This window comes from Zootoca vivipara, chromosome 11 (genome assembly GCF_963506605.1).
Source record: "Zootoca vivipara chromosome 11, rZooViv1.1, whole genome shotgun sequence".
In the NCBI taxonomy this organism is placed as follows: Eukaryota; Metazoa; Chordata; class Lepidosauria; order Squamata; family Lacertidae; genus Zootoca; species Zootoca vivipara.
In genome coordinates this window covers 33,029,472-33,045,086 of record NC_083286.1, presented here as the reverse complement: position 1 = coordinate 33,045,086, position 15,615 = coordinate 33,029,472, and positions in this window count along the sequence as shown.

Genomic DNA, 15,615 nt, shown 5'->3' with positions numbered 1-15,615 from the left:
CAGATTCAGCTCGGACCTTCGCATGCCCGCCCGCCCGCCCTGCTCTTGCTGCTGCGCTGCCGGGCTAATGTGTAATTAGGCGCAAGGCTCGCTTTCCTGGGCGTCGAAGGGAAACTGGCGGTGCCCTTATTTTGGCGGCGAACCAGCTCCCTCCTTCGGCGGCCGCGTCCTCGGCCCACGCGGGGCAGGTTCCTCGAAGTTGCTTAGTAGCTAAGGAAGGAGGGGAACTTCACCTTCCCGCCCTTAATGGGTTGCTGCGTGCTTCCCGTCCTTTCCACCTTCTTCCAGCTGCTATGGAAAATAAAATTTAAACTGCGTGCGATAATCACAAAAAGCGCCCCGGTTGGATATATCATGCATTGTTAAAATTAAGCTCGCGGGAGACACCGATTAAGGCAGTGGGACGGACCCGAAAGTGGGCACGTTGCGCAGCGCGGGAGCCGACCTCCATAAAAGGGTTAAGGGGTCGCCCTTTGTCACAAGCGACCATTATCTTTCCTCAACCTTAAACGGATATAATCGGTCGTCTTGCTAAGCAGTTTCACGTTGAAACTTCTCCGACAGGGAGAATGGCCAGCAGTGGAGGCCTCTGGGAAATCGAAATGACCCTTTGATTAGGGGGTTGCATATTTCACGAGTTCTCAACAGTTGAGTTGCTTTTAAAAAAAATCTATTACCTTTGCAAAAACTACATATCAAAAGGAATGAAGGAAGTGAACCTCCAATTGCACAATAATTTTAAAATTATTATTTGAGCCCATCACATTATTATTGGGGTCCAGGCTTGAACCCACCACCAGCACCCGCAAATAAGAATTCTGCTTAAATCAAGTTCTGTCCAGTCATCCCCACCCCTTTTTTCCTGCAATTGGTTGCCTTCCCATTTTTTCTTCTAGATTGTAAATTTTATGCTATACCTGCTGGGGATCCGTGCAGGGTCAGCCCACCCATGAGGCCAGGTGGGGAAACTGCTTCAGGCGGCAGGATCTACAGGGGCAGCAAATCACAATGTACAACATCTTCCCACCCCACCCCACTCCACTTGTTCCTAATGTAGAACTTCACTCAACACTTTGCCCCAGAAAATGAAATGACATGGGCTGGCCCTGCATCCATGCTTACTGAAGAATAAATGGCATCATTTTTTTAAAAAAAGTTTTATTTACCAGATCTTTGTGCAAGATAAATTAGAAGAACAGGCTTATACTAAGGGAACACAGATCTGCAGAGTTGGGAAAAGTTGAGATGGTTACGCTGACAGGTGTCTTGCCTAGAGTTTCCCCATATGACATCTTGTGGTAGTATCTGGGAAGTACAACTTTTTCAACAGTAAGGAGGCAATAAGATGATGGGGGAGGTGGGTGGGTGGGGGTTAGAAAAATCTCATGGAGATCTAGCAAATTCACATTACAGCCTCTCTGGGATTTTTCTCACAGGTAGCTGTGTGTTATATAGCATTTACTGCCTCATTTGTCCTTTGGTCTTTCAACAGCATGTAGAGGATTTCGTAGGATGAACCTGCAATGTCAAAGCTACGTGGAAAGTAAATAAATTGAATTGCTCAGTGGTTGTGTTGGTTCCTGGTGGAAAAAGGAGGTGTCAGATTCAGGGCCGTAGCTAGGGGGGTGGGGTAGGGGGTGATGAGGTGGGCCCCCGCCAGGGGAGCAGGTGAGGGGTGTGTGTGTGCAAAATCGGCTTAAAATATGTCCATAAATATAAATATTGATTATTGCCTCATAATGGTTTTTTTAATAGAGGGTGAATTGAATGGGTGGGGGAGAGGGTTGGAGGAGAAGCAGAAAGAAGAGCTAATTTGTCCGTGGCTAGGGGGCACAATCTGAATGGTTCTGCCAGGGGTGCAAGATCACCTACCTACAGCTCTGGTCAGATTGGAGACTTTTCTGAAGGGAGTGGATTCAGACTCAAAAAGATATAGGGAACAAAGCTAGTGTATTTTGAATCTGGATGACATGGCTATGCTGACCTTACAAGTGGAAATCATGGCATGTAATGCTTACAGTGGAATTACAGACCCCAAGTGATTCTTGCATTATGATCCAGTATGAACCAGTCTTACAAGCAGGGTGTAAACATCTCCACAGGAAGAGAATGTGAGGTAGGGGCTGAGAAATAAGCGGTGCCATGGCAACAGGGTTGCATCTTATAAAAGAATATGGTGGTGTATCTTTTAAAATTATATGAGTAGGTGTGATAAAAAAAAAAACCCAGCCAGAGTAGCAGGAAAAGGAAGGTAAACCTCGTTCTCCAAAGAACAAGCTAACCACGTCTATTGCTGTTACTACTTGATATGTTTTAATGTTTTGTGGTATTATAAATTATTTATACTATCAGCATAATATTCTTTTCTGAGTGTTCCTATATTTTAATATGTATGAATTATCTTGTCCTGGGGCCTTTGGGTGAAGGGCGAATTATTTGTTAAATAAAAATAAATAAGATTTATCGGGGAGGTATCTAACAACCCTTTACCCTCATAGTTTACAGCCATACAAATTCGAATCCCACCCCCCCACCCCCTGCTGGTGTCCTATTCAACAGAATAAACACCTTATTGTCCCTAGGAATTTTCTCAGACTCACTTTTTTTCCCCTACTCTGTTACTCAGTCACCCATATAATTTTCTCAAGGGGGCTGCTTCTTAGCCATTTGTCTTGCTTTTTTTCTGGTTCCCAGCCATCCTTCTTGATTGTCCATCATACTTGCTTCTCCATTCACTCCCTTCCTGCCAGAAACATACTTTTGCACGCCACCCCAATCTCTGAGAGGTGCAAGATTTAAGGGAGTGTGGCATAGTGGTGTCCCACACGTTACTGGTTTATTTACACACATATACAACCTGAGCCTGCGATGGAGGGGTTCGCAGCATAGACACAACCTTGTTATTCCAGCAGAAATCTCTCTGCCTTTCCATCCTTTCTGCTTTTTGCATCCAGCTTCTAGCTCATACAACACAACCCTCAACTCTGGCCTTTTGTCTTTCTGATTAACAGAGTTGGGGAACGGGAGGCCCACCAGTTTTGCCTCTGGCACAGAGCCACTGCTTTGTTTTCCTTAATGGCCCATTACCCACATTGGCCTGGCTATTCCAGCACTTGAATCCATGCTGGATCCAGGAATTAGAAGCCAGACATTCAGGCAACTCCACCCCACAAAGACTGATCACAATACACACTTCCTGCAAGCTTCTTATACAACCTCCTTTTTCTCAAGGGGGTTATCTCCATCTTCTCTTCCCTGAGATTTCAACTTATTGCCTTCTGCCCAGCCCTCTCACTTCCTCTTGAGGGGATACATACATACATACATACATACATACATACATACATACATACGGTACATACATACATACATACATACGGTACATACATACATACAGACATACATAATTTCATTTGTATGCTGCCTTTCCACAGTTCAAACCATGCTCAAAGTAGCTTACAACATGAATAACTATGCAACTACATAACAAAAGTAGGTATAAACAATAACTAAAACATTTAAAAACACACAACCAGCCTGAACAATTTCTACACCAATCAAAAAATATATAAAGGTGCAAAAAAAAGAAACCCAACAGCAACAAACCTCTCAACAACACCCTCCCAACACCCCAGTTGCAATTCTAACCCCATTTACCTGGGAGTAAGCCCTATTTAAGTCAATAAGATTTACTTCTGACTATAGTAAGGATTTTTAGTCCTCAGTTTTTTTACTCACCTGCACACATCTTCATGTCTCTAGGCACATGTGCGAGCTTTGAATTCTGGTCAACCTGACCTTCTGCTTCCAGGAGAGAAGCTGGACAGTAGTGAAACATTCTGTTGTTCAGTTTGAGCTCCACAGCAAGCAGAATGTTTGCACACTCTGTTATATCGGAGCTTCTGGTATGTCTTGCCAGAAGATTTGGTATTTTAAAATATCAATGTTCCTTGGGTTACAATGTATGTATTCTATGCAGAGTTTTGTTCTTAGTTGTATTTAAAAGCTGTTTTAAATACGTGCTGTGGTCCATGGGGTCACGAAGAGTCGGACACGACTAAACGACTAAACAACAACAACAAAAGCTGTTTTGAGTGGTTTTGTAGTTGGATTATGGTCTATACCCTGTTTCTCATATTTTAAGACATACCCATAAAATAAGCCATAGCAGGATTTTTAAGCATTCAAGGAATATAAGCCATACCCCGAAAATAAGACATAGTGATAGGCGCAGCAGCAATGCCGGCCGCGGCAGGAGGAGGAGGAAAAAAATAAGACATCCCTTGAAAATAAGCCATAGTGGTTTTTTTGAGGAAAAAATAAATATAAGACATGTCTTATAATATGAGAAACACGGTACATTTCTGACCTGATTATCTCCAGCTGAATTTTCCCCTCAAATTAGGAGATTTATATTTTGGCAGGACTTTAAATTATTGTTTTGAAAGCAAGGTGTTAAGTAACAATGCCAATCCATTTCCCCTTTGGAACCCATGATGCAAAATATAATTTCTCATATAATCCAGCATTGCAGATGCATAGGTGTGTTTACAAATCATTAGGCAGAACCCAACACTGAGTTTATTTCCATTGCCTGTTGTTTTTAAGAGTGAAATTTACACTCAATTATCATTGGCCAGGTGTTCTTCAGTGAGGACTCTTGAAAGCTCTGCTCGGGAAAACTGGCTCCAGCAGCTTTAGAAATTGCTGTATAATAATGTGTGTATAAACTAAGTGTAGTGGCCATTATTTTCTCCCCCTTGCCTTTTCCATAGTCTATAGACTCTCTTCTCTATGAATGTTTGTAACTCAAAAAAGAAGCTCTAACCTCAACAAAACACTGGTATATTTTCAAAGCTAAACATGCTCAAATTTGGCTTCAATCACTAAATTAGGGTCCAAATGTACAGTGTCATATTTGAATTGCTTAAGTTTTCACAAAAAAATGCTCTTTAAAATAAACTCTTCTTTTATGTTCAAGACTCATCTAAGCTGAGTTTGACCCAGCTGACCAGAGTTTCTGCCCATAGTGTATCTGTTGTTTGCTATAAGATTAGTAACTGCAAAGCTGTTGGCATCCCAGAGCAAGGCAAAGTCTAAATCTGCTCACGTATAAGCCTTCTTGAATTCCCTGGAGCTGTCTGTGCTCAGCCTGGATAATGAGATCTCTTTTAGGCAGCATAGAGGGATTCTGGAATTAAAAAGAAAGCGGGTGAAGGGGGAGCAGCCCTTCTAGTTACTGCAGAGAAGGAAGGCTGCTATTTTAAACTTCTCTGCAATAACTAGTTTCTGAGGAGGAGATTGTGCAGTTAAATTGTGAGGGGGGGGGAATCAAGAGTCCATTTCAAGGTTATAGGGACCAACTTCAAGATCTGTACTGCATGTACCGTATGCTTAGCTGCTAAATATTTTGTATATTTATACAAAGGAAAAATATATAATCTGAAGGGATATGTAAGGAGACGACACCAAAACATAGCTGTCAACTTTCGGATTTGAAAATAAGGGATCAGCAGCCTCACCTGTCCTAGGGACAGTCTACGGTATATCTAACAATCCAGGATAGCAGCGGGAAACGGCGCTGGAATAAGGGAATTTCCAGCAAAAAAAGGGAAGGTTGACAGCTGTGGCTTGGAATAAGGGAGTTTCCCGCAAAAAAGGGAGGGTTGACAGCTATGCGCCAAAAAGGGAGAGCTGCTAGAATCCAAGCTAATGTGTTAAAACATCTAAGTACAGTATGTGTTTTTTCAGAAATAAAGAGCCATTCTGAATGTGGATACCAATGAATACATTAATGTGTGAATATGTACTATATGTGCAAGTTTCTTCTTTGCAAACTGTGCATTCTAGGATTCTCTCCAATTACAGAATCCACAGCCGAAGAAAACCATTCTAGCTTTGTCCTCCCCCACCCCCACCACTGAGTTCTTCAGGGACAAGACAGTGCCATCCCCTGGACTGGATGTATGTATAGAAGCAGGTAGGTGGTGGCTGGGCGAAGGCAGACTGTTATTGGTGGGGCAGTGACCAAGGGCGTACCTAGGAGTTGGTCAGGTTGGCCCCCACCAAGGGCACAGGCCCAGGGGGTGAAAAAGTGTGCCTCTCCAAGGGCGCAAGGGACGGGGGTGGGTGCCAATACAGCTCCTTGTTGTATTGGGTGCAAGCCTAGGTACGCCTCTGGCAGTGGCTCCACTGCCCACTTCTTTGGCCTCCTGCAGCGCATTTTATTTTGCTTCAATCTAGGCCTTGCATGAGAACTACACCGCCCTCTCTTTCTAGGTAGAAGATCTCCCAGTTTCAAACATTTGTATTGAGCCTTTCCCCGTAGTTCTTGAATATTCTGTAAACCAGCAGCAGTTTGACCATGGAGAAGAGGGGAGAGAAACCACTATAAACAGGCAGTAGCTAGTTAAATTCTTTGACTAAGATTAATGCATGGTGAACTCTGGGGCTTTTCTAATTAACAATATGTAGGATGTTTGAAATGAATGCAAATAAAGTTTTATAACATGCAGTTGCAACTTAAGAAAATCTCAAACGGCAAAGCAGATAGCAAAATCTTCAAGTAATTTGATGTTCACACATGCAATATAAATCCATTCTAGAATAGTTTTGTTTAAATAACAAGGATCTTCTGTCGTTGTTTTAAGTAATAATATATGGGCGCATGCACACACATACCTGAATTGGCTTTTCCTGAAGGTTTTGCTCCGTGTTGTTAATAACTCTAGACAGCGAATCTTGACAAGGAGTTAATTCTACATCACATTTCTTTCTCTCTTTGTGTACACATACACATAGCACATGGTACATCAGGCAGCTAACTAAAAAGGATGAGCAAAACCCTGGTCAGCTGAAAGTCTGGCTTTTTGGAGCTCCATAGGGCCCCTTCCTGATCTCATTTCAGAAGTCAGAGGTCAGCATGACACAAAGTCTTTCTCGTGTTTTTCAGGCAGGTACTTGTGGCACATGGCAAAACTCATTTAAAAACAGAGAGGACTTAAAAAAACCACAATTGGATACAGTATGGAATGATTCAGAAGAAAGGAAGGAAAGACATAACTCACTAAACATGTCAGAAGCCTTAGATGCACCTAGAGTAGTTCTATGGATTCCGGCCAGAATGCTTAAATTACTCATCCATCTTGGAACAGTTCTAAGAATAACAAGTGGAGTTATCAAGGGCAATGCCTGGATCATGATAACGACATAGCTTTTAAAGTACAACTTATTTTTTGTAAAATGAAACTTTATTCTAAAATGTATCCAAAATTGCAAGACACAACACCATTAAAACAGATAAATACATATTTATGTACAGAGAGCATCAAAACACAAAACAATTGTTAATATAATTTTATACCATTTTAATGAGTTTCCATCAACAAAATTTTACAATTTAAAGAAGACTTTTCAGTTGCAAAACAGTTTTTAAATCATATGTATAAATTATGTCTACTACAACTCCAATACAGGTAAAGTAAAATACAAAAATAACCAATACTGAAATTCAAATACAAAACCCCCAAAAATGTTGCACAGGTACATATGTACACTTGATGAATTCATGCAGTTACACAGTGCAACAAAATTAACTGCTTTAGTTTAAAACTATCACAAAATGGAACAACCATATCTGCAAGCAGAAGAAAATATATTTTTGTAATAAATCATAGTGCATTTAGAAGTTAAACTTTATAAAATGATTGCTGAGTGATTTATTTCTAAAACTCCCCAGTTTGTTCTGACATTCCACTTAATTCTAAATTATACTTCCACTAAATAAAATTTTTGAACAGTTTAAAAAGATTTGATGCCAAAACAGTCCTGCCTGTTCAGTTCTTGGTCTTCAGTTTTGATATCAAATCTACTAAGCAAGGTATTTGTATCACTTATTTTCAAAGGAAATGTTTGTATTTTATTTATTTATTTAAAAAGTGTCTAGTTTCTAGAGCACAGTAGGTGGAATTCAAAGAGATACCTCGCTTCAAAAAAGACATCAGACTTGCTGTTATCTGTGTATATGGGCACCCAAGCACTCATACACACAAACCGTATATAGAAAGCCATCTTTACACCTAAGGCATCAAACCCAACAGCCTTGATTGCACAAACACAAAATATCTCAAAGGAATTTATGGCTTGAATGACATTTCAGACAATTAGGTGGGCAGGTGCAAAGTAGGCTATTCAATGGTTTGGTTGCTTTGCACAAAGTGCAGGTCACTTTGTAGAAAGTTCACGTTCAAGGAACTGCAGTAAAATATTGAATATGCTAAAATTGTTAAATGGCCGAAATACCCCAACCAATCTCATTTAAAAAAAGTATTTGTTATAGTTTTCTCCACCTGTTACTTTTCAGGCTAGCTGCTGTTTGGTTTACCAAAATCCAAGTGTGTAGAGTCCACTGGGATTCAGGTTTCATAAAATATCAGATGAAACTTTGATAAGATGCATCTACACAGTATGATATTTCCATCTTGGAATTCTGTTGAAGTGCCAAGCATACACAGTGTTTTCAATTAGAGTCAGTGAAACACTACCTGTCTTTCATCGTGGAAAATACATACAATGTGCTGATAAAGTGTGATAAGGAAGGAAGCTTTCTAACAGTTGACACTAATGCATGATCCAGACACTAATGCATGAACCAGAATGTGTATATGAATACGTTGCATTCTGAATAATGTTTCCTATTCTGTACATGAGGTCACTTGGACAAAGATTGCTAGGAAAATTAGGCGTGTGTGTGTGTGTGTGTGTGTGTGCACTTTATAATCTTATGGCACTTTAAAAAGGGAATCGGCTACCCATGATGGGATATAGAATGAGATGTCAGCTGTACCCATAGTCAATAAAGTTTTTTGAAGAAAAGAAAGCAGGGAACTACTACTAAAAATCAATTGTTTTGGTTATCAACATACACTAAGAGACACAGGAAGGGAAGACAATGAAAGGTAAACAGTAATGTTGGGTACAGTTACATAATCTGTCCCAAACTCCCCTAAACCAATCATACAAAATGTATAGGTGCACTGAAAAGTATCATAAACTCCCCTAAACCAATTATACAATATGTATAGGTGCACTGAAAAGTATCAATAAAACAAATAGATGCTAGATAACTTATTCACAACATTTGCACTGCTGAGCAAACTATTCCTACTCTCTCTCGTTGGGTAGTAAAGCACTTAATGAAATCTCGTGTGTGTTTTCTGAAAGAGCTGTTATTCTTGAGTTAATATTCAAAAGGGTCATAATAGGGCTTTGGTGTTGCTAAAATGTATTCCGGTCTTACTATGGTAAGTTCTCCAAATTGCAACCTGCTACTCTCCCAATAAAGAACTATCTATGAGTAAAAGAAATTCAAGATTTGAGATAGCTGGTGCCGAAGTACAAGGCATATATCAGAAGCATAGGGCAAATTTACAACCTTTGCTACTCCTTGGACCCAACTCGCATTAGCCTAGCATTTGCAGCAGGCATTGGTGATTTCCATGCTGTGGAGAAACAGATGGCCTGGAGTAAGGGAAACTTCTTCTCCATGGTTCAAAGTTTTTCACTTTAACGTGAATATGTGAAGGAGTAGCAGTGATCCCTAAGTACCGGGCCCCCGTGTCTAAGTAAGTCACTAGGTAGGTTAACAGTAAGAATTATAGTCAACAGTGGTGCAGTTCTTATGGTAGAATGAAGGTTGCAAGATCAGTGCATCATCTATCATCTTCCTATAGCTATTTTATACGTGAAACGAGGTTAAACTGAAGTGAGGATATCAATGGTATTTTAGAACAGATATCCATCAAACTCGCTTTAGGGTGCTCAAATGTGTGCCCCATAATATCATACTTTCTAGGGGGAAAATAATCTCAGACAGACATAAATTGCTTCATGGAGATGAATATGTAAACAGAATATTTTCAATTTACTAAGCCATAATAAGCACTAATATAAGAGTCAGCATTGTTAGAAACTTCTGTATTTGGAAGCACATTCTACTTAAGTCGTAAGACGGCTAAATAAAGGTTCTTTAGAATCAGGATATAAATTCTACGTATTGTAAGCAATGCATTGTCTAAGCGTTTTTGTTAAAATGTTTTTACGCAGTTCAGATTCACAAAGATTAGTAAATAGTATAATATTTGCTATGTTAATGCAGTGAATGTTTACTATATAAATTATTCAAATGTACAGTACAGTAGAATTTCACCCCAACATAGTCTTAATTTAATGAAACCCCACTGGTATACAAATGGGTTTAGGAGTGTATCATCAAATAATCTGGATAAAATTATGTTTTGGTATCTGTACAAACACAACACTCAACCAACATACATGATAGCTTACTACAAAGGGACTCTGGCTGACCTTGATTATTTATCAAGTCAGTGGAATCCATTTGTGCTTAGCTATCTGGTGCACAAAATTAGACCCTCATTCATTCTAGAGGTCTATCAAACAGTGATCCAGGTCTCTGAGTTCTAAACCAAAGGATGCTGCTGTTGATGAGTGTGTGTGCTTTCTAATGTATCTACTATTTTAAGTCCTTGAAATATTACTTGATAATTTAAAAAATTTGCACAGCAAGTAAAGAACAGCACTTTGATAGGCATATGCATAGCTGCAGAATTTCTAATCACACACAAAAGATTGCCTTGCTTCTTTAATTACTTAAGAGGTTACTCTTAGATAGTCTCATTAAGAAGCTGGGTTGGGGAGAAAATATTATGTTGGTGCTGAACCCGTATTTTAGAACGGCCTTCCAAACACAGATATCCAGGAGACTAATTTTGGGAAGTTTTGTATTATGAGAGACACTAAGGTGGAAGAGAGTGCTCATATTTACCATGCGTCGGTATTTAGGATTAAATACTGTTGGATTAGGGCAATTACCGGTATGCCTGAAGCATGTTGCATTTTAATTTAATTTAAAAAATAATAATAAAAATTGTCTAGTAGCACCTTAGAGACCAACTAAGTTTGTTCTTGGTATAAGCTTTCACATGCCAAGAACAAACTGAGTTGGTCTCTAAGATGCTACTGGACAATTTTTAAAAATATTTTATATATTTCGACTGCGTAAGACCAACATGGCTACCTACCTGAATTTAATTTAATTGTCATTTTATAGCATTTTGACAAGGTTTGCTATACTGCATTCTATTTCAGTAATGCTTTTTGATGTTTTATTTAAGCACATTTAGATCCTGTATACAGGACTACACAGGAGCCGCAAGAATAAACTTGCTAGGTTTTCTAGATGATCTGGAAGGGGCTTTGAAAAATATGGGACTTCTTTTTTTGATACTGCTATTAAAATTCTAAATGGATTGTCTCCCTGAAAGCTGTTTGTGTGGATTTTTTCACCTGGCAGTCTGAACTCTAGGTCTACCAGTCTCCATACCTTTATTTCAATAGCTAGTTTTCCACTAGATTCATACATGCCCCAAACAAACATATTGTAGGCTGCAATCCTGTACACATTTACTTGGGAGTAAGTCTCACTGAACTCTGTGAAACTTATTTCTGAGTAAACAGGCAGGAGATTGCACTGAAATAAGTTACAATGCAGTTTAATTGTATTAGTTAGAGTCTGTAAGCTGCTACTATAACTTACATGAAGTGGACTGGTTGGACTATTGCATTAGAATTGTATGTTGTCAGTGATTGCTGCATGGGCTATATGAAATAAAATGAGAAACTACTAAGCATGCTTATTAAGTGTTTAAAAATATAGGAAAAGGAGGTTTTGATGGCAGAACAGGTATATAAGACATGTGGCTATACAATCAAAAACCAAGAATCTACAGTAGTAATGTGGTGAAAGGTTTTCTTACACAAAACCAACAATAATTTACAGCATACCCATAGTTATGAATGTTTATAATGCCAGTCTTAAAGGAAAAGTAAATTATCTACATAGAATAACTTGTGCAAATGTTAGCAAATTGACAATAGTTTACTGATGGATTAGACAACTGAAACAGACCTAACCCCAGATGTCCCTTTTCCTTTAAAAGAAACACTTTCAAGGCAGAAAACAATCTGTGTAACAAAAGATTTTGTCTTTTAACAGTAGGCACTATAAAAAAACAGATGCCACAATAAATTATTTTCAAGGGAATAATCACAAGAAATAAAAATCAGTTAACTAAAAATGTACCTAATTATCCCTTTTAATATGTTTTGGTAAAGATCTCATCTTTTCTGAAATAAAAGATATAACTGAATCATAGTCTGCAGAGAACACTTTATTCCTTGTGGGTTTTACCATTATTTAAAGCCAATACTCTGGTTTTGATTCCTAATCTTTTACTAAATAAATTAAAACACAATTTAAAATGGTTCATTACTTTTTTACGAACATCTTTTGTTAGGAGGGAGGGAACACTATCTGTTTTGAATGTTTTAAAATACAATGATAGTCATGGTAATGTATGGTTTTCTGAATTGCATTTTTAAATCTTTCCATCCCATCCATAGATCTGTAGATCCACTTCCCCCGATAAACTAGCATGCACAAGTATTAAGCAGATCTCTGGGTTACAGTCCCTCTGAATAGATTCTGGATGAAAGGATTTTGTATTCTTGCAGCAGTCTATTGAACCCATGACAGGGACAATTTATACATGGAATTGCATTTCTGTTTGTGGATCACCCCTGTAGATTCAGAATTCTGTCTTAAGTCAAGAGCAGTCAGAAGCTTTATTGGTTACAAATCTTATAATGCAGGGATTTTCCACAGAAAGATCCTTCTACTAGCACATATCAGCTCAACAATAGCACTTCTAAATCAATGGGATAATCTTGGATTATTAGCTTGTTGGTGTCTGTTTCAGTGTGAACCAGCTTTCCTATTGACAATGTTGACTTTCTGTGTATATTCAAGGGACAGTTTAATTATTGGACATGTGTAATTTTATGTATGCCAAGCAGCAATATTCAGACTCCTGCCTGCTTGAATGGATGCTGTTTTGCACATCGTTAGATGCTCTACTCTCTTGTAAACTTCACACTGTACAAGATGAAACCCCAGTAGGATGATGAATTCATGGCTACAGCTGAAAATACATTTTAACTGCCTGCAGCATGAGGTAAACTTCTATTGTGAATTATGATGCTAGGAAAACATATACAGCAACAGCAAAAGGGGTCATTACTTACTAAATCATACGTTTATGCACTAATATGCATAATTTACAAGATGAGTTAGCATTTCTGAATTACAGACCCTTGGGAAGCTCCACGCCTGTGTTTCTTGCATGAAACAAAGTGTGGGATGACAAGATCCATTTGAAAGTGTATCTTTAAGTCCACACTTCACAAGCTTGCTGCACAAAACACCGAGGTACATAAAGCAAACATGTTTGTCTTGCTTACTATGGCCAAAGAAATATGGGGTTTAATGCACAAACATATTGTACCCCACTGCACTTTATCCTTTGTTTGATGCACATACACACACTTGTTCATATGTATGTATCTTCAGTAATGTATGGCGCTATTTGCCATGCATTAAGGGGTGATGGACTGAAAAAGGGCTTGATGTAGAGATACCTATATTACCAATTTCACCTCCATTTTTTAATATTAAAAAGTCTAGCTATATGTGCATTCCAGTGGAGCAGAAAAGGAAATGGACAACCACCACAGAATTTAAAAAGCCACCATCACAAAAAACCCTAAACCAGCAGCTCACAAACTTGTGCTGGGCAGGGATGGGGAACCTCTGTCCTTCGGGTGTTGATGGACTCTACCTTTCATTAGCTCCAGCATGGTCAACAGACAGGGGGGGATCAGTTGTTGCAGTCCAACAACATATGGAGAAAAACAGGTTCTTCATTCCTGCATTAGGGGGTGGGAACAGAACTGTGTTGCTTATTACTAAATTATCTCACAAAGCTGTTCAGTAGCTATCTGGCACTCACACCACCACATTCCTCCACAACAATAATGAATGTGCTATCAAGGGTAAGAAGTGCATATTTCCAAGGGACAAAATATTGTGCTTTGAATGCTAGGAATTGCAATCCTGAGGTAAGACGTGTAGAATAGAGTATGTCTTGCGAACGAGAAATAAACCCCACAATAAACTAAGCTCATTAACGGGATACCAAAATATAAGAAATTCAGATTTGCTGAAAAATGCTTAGGAGTTTGATTTTCTGTGGGGGATGGAGGATTAGCGAAAGGAAAAATGGGTGGAAAGGCAAGGTAGCTGTTATGCCCATATGCCCGTAAGCCTTGGTCACCCATTGGTAAGTATTACAATAAAAGTGAACGGAGAAGGATTTGCAGAACAGGATGATGGATCTGGCAAGGAAGGGTTGAAAGGAACTAGGAGTGAAGGTTATACACATGGAAAGAGGTGCCTGAGAAAGTTGCAAGAAGTAACAGAAAAAGTGAGGAAAGTTGCCTAGGATGAAATGGATGAACTACGCTGGGGGGGGTGTGACAAAATGATGAGTCGAGATGACTTGTGCTCAGGGGAATTGGGAATTGGGGTGGGCAAAGGAAGCTGAAGAAGAGAGGGGAAATGGTTGGACAACTGCTTTATTGTGAGATACTCCAATCACAGGCAAAGGCTTTTTGCTATAAATAACCTTTTCACTCTATGTATGCAATTTCCGCCATAAAAAATGGTGATGGCCACTAACTTGAAAGCATTTCAAAGATTATAATGCCCCTAGCTTAGATGGAGCTTAGATGGTTGAAAATATGACATCATAAAAGGTATCCATTTACTTTTATTAGCCATTATTAATTAATGGAACATTGACATTAACTGAAGCAGATGCCAGATGTTGCGAAAACATCATGGGGGAAGGGGTTGCCTTCCTGCTTGTGCACTTTTTGGAAGCACATGACAATTCTTCGCTTTCTGAGACTGGCATAACTCTTGTGTTGTTTGGACAGGAAAGCCCAAGAATTCAAAATAAGCCATTTTTGTGGACGACCGCTTGTATGAATTGGATTATTTCTGTTGATAGTAGTTTGCTCGATAAAAAGTAATTAGAAGCATTACAATACTCTTGTAAACAGGGCATGCATTGGCTTCCATGCAAGATTTTGCAAATGATTTTTGTGTAAAGTACTTATAAAAATAATTTTTATTGTGGTTGTCTCGATACTGTTTATTCAGTAATAATAAAAAAGCCAAAATGATATAAAGACTGTGAAAATACAGAACCTTTAATAAAAGTTTCTGCACTTCATGTGAGGAACTGCTGGACTATAGAATAGGGGAAAGTGAAATTCTATTAACTTTTTGGTCTATAAACAACAAGAAGGAATTTGTGTCTTTATATATATATATAAGTGTGTAGAGGAACTGATCAGCAAGCAGCATCTATCTCATAATTCATTAGATATATACATCTACAACTTGGAGAATACTACATGCATATCATGTCCATATTCGCTGGTTCAGGTCCAAAGTTAAGCACTTCTATGTCCCATTCATTTTAATGAGAGAAATCCAAACATGATCAATTATCTCATGGAAGCTGTGGTATTTAAAAGTGTGCAATATGGGCTGAATCATGCTCATTCTAATTATTGTCTGTGGTATAATCTAGAACAAACAGGATTATTGACTGAAAATTCAATATACTACGT